We start from the raw sequence: 6,292 nt of genomic DNA on the forward strand, positions 1-6,292 counted from the left end.
AGAGGGGGGCAAAGTTTGTACTTTCCCCAAATTTCAAACAAGCGCGTCCCATATTCTGTTCAAAAAAGCCAAAAATAAGCGCGTCCCAGACCGAAACATGGTCCCCCCACCCGTCTGATTCCCCATTCGTACTCCGTGGGTGCCAAAACTACCTCTCCACCAGCCGCGAAACCCCGACGTCCTCCGTCCGCCACCCCATCCCACCCATCAACCGCCGCCCTCCTCCATCACGCCGGAGCCGATACCCCGACGTCGTCGTCCACCGCAACCTCAACCGCAACGCCCTCCACGGCTAGTAGTTGAAGCCGAGGTCGAGCCGTCCGTACCCGAGCCAGTTCAACGACGCCGTCCTGCGCCTCACCGCTGCCGCTCCAACTTCGCCACCCTCCACCGCACCGGAGCTGTTCCTGCTACGCCGTCCTTCGCCGCCTCGGATCTGCTTCCCCTCCACCGACATACGGCCACGACAACACAATCAACAATTTGGCCATGGGTTTGTCCAAGCCTGCACCCTCCAGAACATCGTTTTCCCTGGTAAAAAGAAGAAGATCGGCGCGACATGTGGAGGTGACCACACCGGCAACCGAAAAAGGTACTCCTCTTCCCTTATTCGTGCAAATCTTACGTCTCTGCTTGCACGGTATTCATCCCACAGAAGACACTAGTTGACCGCTTCTTCTTGATACTAGATGTTCCTAGTAACTCGCGATGCACAAGGTTTCTCCTCATATACTATTTCACCTTAGCTAGAGGTCCGTCGCCCCCTGAATTTCAATTTCTGGCCAGTTGATTCCCAATTAACGGAAGCGTTCCCCGGCGTAACAGGCGCTAGTACGCCTATTACGCCGGGGAAGCAGCGCCTTGGCGTTTATCTTAGGGGCGTGTGCGGCCTAGAGCTACTGGCGCCCGATCTGGAGGTCGGCCGGGATTAAAGGGATGGTCTGGGGGCGCTGCCAAGCACGGCGGTGGTGTGAGGTCGATGGGAGGGCGGGGCGGCGGAGGCAGGGGTCTGGGCCGGTGGTCGCTGGCGGTTCGAGAAAGATCATCAACAGTGACTGGCGGGAGGTAGACGAAGGCCATCTGCCCGTTCCTTATAGATCGGACGGTTCATTAAAAAATCGACTGACCTATTTATTTTCAGTCGACTGTTATCTTAGATATGACCACATGTGGTGGTGTGCTGGAGGAGTACCTGCATTTCCTGTGCTCATATATTACAAAATCATACGGAGTAGAATCTAATTTTGTTTGCCATGCAATGTTGTAGAGCTATCATATGTCTCCTGTCATTTATTTTTCAGCCACCTGCTATCTGCTACTTTAACAGTGCACTAGTTCTGCACACACTTCACCCTTACTCTCACTATTGTGTTTTTATGCAAGGGTATTTCAGACTCTGCTGGCATGAGAGAAGCCAAAAATAAAAGAGAGAAGTCGCTCCAGCTTCGTGTGCGGGTAGGCAAGACACGTTACAGCGCTATAAAGGGTGCAGTGTCAATAGATGGAGACGGTAAACGTAGCTCTGGAGTTGATGACCTCGCTCGCAATGAACCACTGTAACGCCCACGATGCGGCTATATCTCCCACGTGTCGAGGAACGACTTAGAGGCATAACCGCATTGTGGTTTTGTCGCAAGAAGGATCATCTTCACACAATCCCATGTAATGAACAAGAATGGGATAAAGAGTTGGCTTACAATCGCCACTTCACACAATACATAAATAAATTCATACATCAATCAGAGTACACACATAGGTCCGACTACGGAACCAAAAGAAAAGAAGACAACCCCAAATGCTAGATCCCCGATCGTCCCAACTGGGCTCCACTACTGATCATCAGGAAACGAAACATAGTAACGACCAAGGTCCTCGTCGAACTCCCACTTGAGCTTAGTTGCGTCACCTGCACTGGTATCATCGGCACCAGCAACTGTTTTGGAAGTATCTGTGAGTCACGAGGACTCAGCAATCTCACACCCGCGAGATCAAGACTATTTAAGCTTCAGGGTAGGAAAGGGGTAGTAAGGTGGAGCTGCAGCAAGCACTAAGCATATATGGTGGCTAACATACGCAAATAAGAGCGGGAAGAGAAGCAACGGAACGGTCGTGAAGCTAGCAATGATCAAGAAGTGATCCTGAACTCCTACTTACGTCAAACATAACCCAAAAGCCGTGTTCTCTTCCCGGACTCCACCGAAAAGAGAGCATCACGGCTACACACACGGTTGATGCATTTTAATTAAGTCAAGTGTCAAGTTCTCTACAACCGGATATTAACAAATTCCCATCTGCAACATAACTGCGGGCACGGCTCTCGAAAGTTTATACCCTGCAGGGGTGTCCCAACTTAGCCCATTATAAGCTCTCACGGTCAACGAAGGATATTCCTTCTCCCGGGAAGACCCGATCAGTATCGGAATCCCAGTTTACAAGACATTTCGACAATGGTAAAACAAGACCAGCAAAGCCGCCCGATGTGCTGACAAATCCCGATAGGAGCTGCACATATCTCGTTCTCAGGGCAACACCGGATGAGACATCCTACGAGTAAAACCAGCCCTCAAGTTTCTCCAAGGTGGCCCCGCAGTCTGCTCGGTTCGGACCAACACTCGAAGGAGCACTGGCCCCGGGGGGGGTCTAAAATAAAGATGACCCTTGAGTCTGCAGAACCCAAGGGAAAAAGGGATAGGTGGTAGCAAATGGTAAAACCAAGGTTGGGCCTTGCTGGAGGAGTTTTATTCAAATCAAACTGTCAAGGGGGTCCCATAAATCACCCAACCGCGTAAGGAACACAAAATCAAGGAACATAACACCGGTATGATGGAAACTAGGGCGGCAAGAGTGGAACAAAACACCAGGCATAAGGCCGAGCCTTCCACCCTTTATCAAGTATATAGATGCATTAGTTAAGATAAGAGATATTGTGATATCCCAACATAGACATAATCCAACATGGAGCAATCTTCATCTTCACCTGCAACTAGCAACGCTATAAGAGGGGCTGAGCAAAAGCGGTAACATAGCCAAACAATGGTTTGTTAGGAAAGGTGGGTTAGAGGCTTGACATGGCAATATGGGAGGCATGATATAGCAAGTGGTAGGTAGCGCGGCATAGTAATAGAGCAAACAACTAGCAAGCAAAGATAGAAGTGATTTCGAGGGTATGGTCATCTTGCCTGAGATCCCGCAAGGAAGAAGAACGAGTCCATGAAGAAGACAAACGGACGTAGTCGAACGAATCCTCACAACTCTGGAACGAAACCGAAGCTAACGAGAGAAGAACCCGGAAAGAAACAAACAACATAGTAAACAACCACCACATAAACATGGCATGATGCACAATCAAGTATGACGCACGTCCGGTTTAAATGAAGCATGGCATGGCAAAATGCAACAAACAATACTACATATTTAGTGGAGCTCAATATGTAACAAGTTGCATATTGACGAAAACACCCCATCAAATATTTAGTTCTCTCTCGTTTATGTACCCAACAATATTAAATGTTGATTAACATGGCAAGAGGTGAAGCATAAGTAAAACTAACTATTTAAGCAAGTTAAATGAGGCTGGAAACAATCAACAATAATTCCGGAAAATCCTCATGTCCATATTTTGGAATTGGCACTGTTCTACCTAAAACCATATTTTATTGTTGTTAAACAGGAAAATAAAGTGCACCAAGTTAATCTATGCATTTTTCTACCCCATTTACATATAAAGTTTATTAAATTTGGAGCTAGGGTTATTTAGTTATGAAATAAATCATTTTAACATGGCAATCGAGCAAATTTAAACAAACAGCATGTTAAACATTTTAAACAAGGATGAAAGTTGCATATTATGAAACTAGATAAAAATCTAAGCATTTACATATATAAATCATTTTAATATGATGCACGGTTCATGAGTTATTACATGCATGAAGTTCAAGGGTTTTTCTGCAAATCTGTTTTCTCAGCATTAATAGGCAAAATCGCAGACAGAGAAAAAAACAACACTGGGCCGAAACTGACTGGCCCAATGGTGCACAGGAGAGGGGCGGGTGCTGCTCACCCTGGGCCAAGGCCCGCTGATGCAGAGGCTGGGTCGGGGCGGACTGGGCCGCGCGGGGACGTCGCAGGTGACGCGGTCAACGCGCGAGGCAGAGGAGGCGCGTGTCCCTGTCGCCCGAAGCAGAGGCGAGGCAAAAGGCAGGGGCGAGGTCGACACGGCGACGCTGGGGCTCCGGCAAGCAACGGGGAGGCCTGCGGGAGGTGGGACGAGCCGGACGACGTGGACTCCGTCGAAGGGCGCGGTTGGTGGAGCCCTTAAGAAATGGATGAGCTCCTGTGGGGGAAAAACATGGCCGGCGGTTAGGACGTGGAGAGGAGGAGGCAGAGGCAAGGTCGTGGTGGAACGGCTGCTCACCTAGGCGACGACGGCAAGGCCGCCGGAGGCCTGGGTCGGAGCGGAGGAGAGGCCGGGGAAGGTCCGTGGCGACGGCGGCGAGCTTCCGAGGGACGCGGTTGGGACGAGCGGGCGCTCACTGGATGCGTCGTCCTCCTCGCGCAGTAGAAGAACGGGAGGGCAGCAGGGTCCTGGACGGCGACGCGGTGACTGGACGACGAGGTAGGAGACGGCAGCTTGGCGCGGAACTTGGCTGGGGCGGCGAAGGCGCAGGGAGGGAAGCGAGACTTGGCGCGGCATGGCTTCAAGAAGGCCTCGTGGAGACAAACTCCGGGAAGCAGGGAACGGGGCGATGACGAGCTCCTCGGGAGGCGCGGGCATGGCGCTGGTTGAGGAGGCCGGTTCCCGTCCAGATAGAGCGACGGCAGGATCCTTGGGGTCGTCCATGGCTGACTCTGCAGCGAGGGAAAAAGAGAGGCCTGCGTGAGAGAGAGAGAGACCAGAGAAGAAAGGGAGGCGGGAAGAAAAACTGGAAGGGTAGGGGACGGCCTGGTCGGTGACTTCGGTCGCCGGCGGGAGAAGTTGCTCGGGGTCGAGGACGAGCTTCTGGCTCGAGGCAGGGAGGGATGGGCTGTAGGTGGAGCTCGAGGGGAGCTGCTGGTTGGATCGATGGAGGGATTGGGTGGATCTGAAAACGAGGAAGGGAGGTTGTGGATTTGGATCGGGAGGATCCCGAGGGGGATTTGGTGAGTGGGGCTAGTGGCGGCGGCGCGACGGGACAAGGGGGAGGATTTTTAGGGTTTGCCAAAATGGACTAGGGGTGGATGAATATATATACATCACGGATTAGGTTAGGGGCTAATCGGACCCTCCGATTAAAATCAAACGGTCGAGATAAATAGGTTGGGGAGTCCAACAAAGAAAACGGAGATATTTTATAGATGTTTGGGGATGATCCGAATCCAACGCTGACAACAACCCGGGTCGGGTTCGGGTAAGTTTCGGACGCGCACGCGAGGGGTCTATGCACTATGCAGAGAGATAAGGCGAACAAAGAAGAGGGAAACGAGAACCCGGTTGGTCTCGAAACGGTCAACGAAAGCAAGGGGGACGCGGCAACTACGAACGATTGCAGTTTTAAAAACAATGACGACAACGAGTGCCGATGCAATGCGGATGATGACATGATGAATGCAACAAACAAAAAATAACACGCGGAAACAATGCAAAACATGGAAAGCGCCTGGAGCGTCGGTCTCGGGGCGTTACAACACTCCACCACTACAAGAGGATCTCGCCCCGAGATCTAGGATGGCACCGGAGAGAAACGGAGGAGGAAGAGGTAAAACAAAAGTTTCTTCTTTAACAAACGAGTGAAACCTAAGAACCTTGAGACGTCCCAAAGCTTGAAGAAATGACACGACGGAGGTGAACAAAATTTAAAACACTCCGTTTAGCAAGAGGAACAAGGAACATTACAAGAACCTTGTAGGTTGAAAGACATAAGAAAAAGGGTTACAATGGACAAGAAGTATATGCAAGCACTCCGGTTGAAATGAGATGTACAAGGAACGATAAGGAACAATTACAACAACACTCCGGTTGGAAATGGAAGGCATAGAATATGAACTTGGCAAAAAGAAAGCACTTGGATGAGACTCCGGTTACAAGAGGAATGATAGACACAACACTCCGGTTAAAACAAGATAAAGAAGGAATAAGAATGATATAATTTGGACAGCACTCCGACTGTAAATGGAAGGAATTGAACATGATCTTGACAAGATGAGAGGATACTCGATGAAATTAACAACACATTGCCTCCGGAACTAATGAAAGAATGGCACAAGGGGTAAGAAAGATTTCAGACAGCACTCCGGTTGAGGAAGGAGACAAAAC

This window comes from Aegilops tauschii, chromosome 1 (assembly GCF_002575655.3).
Source record: "Aegilops tauschii subsp. strangulata cultivar AL8/78 chromosome 1, Aet v6.0, whole genome shotgun sequence".
Taxonomy (NCBI): Eukaryota; Viridiplantae; Streptophyta; class Magnoliopsida; order Poales; family Poaceae; genus Aegilops; species Aegilops tauschii.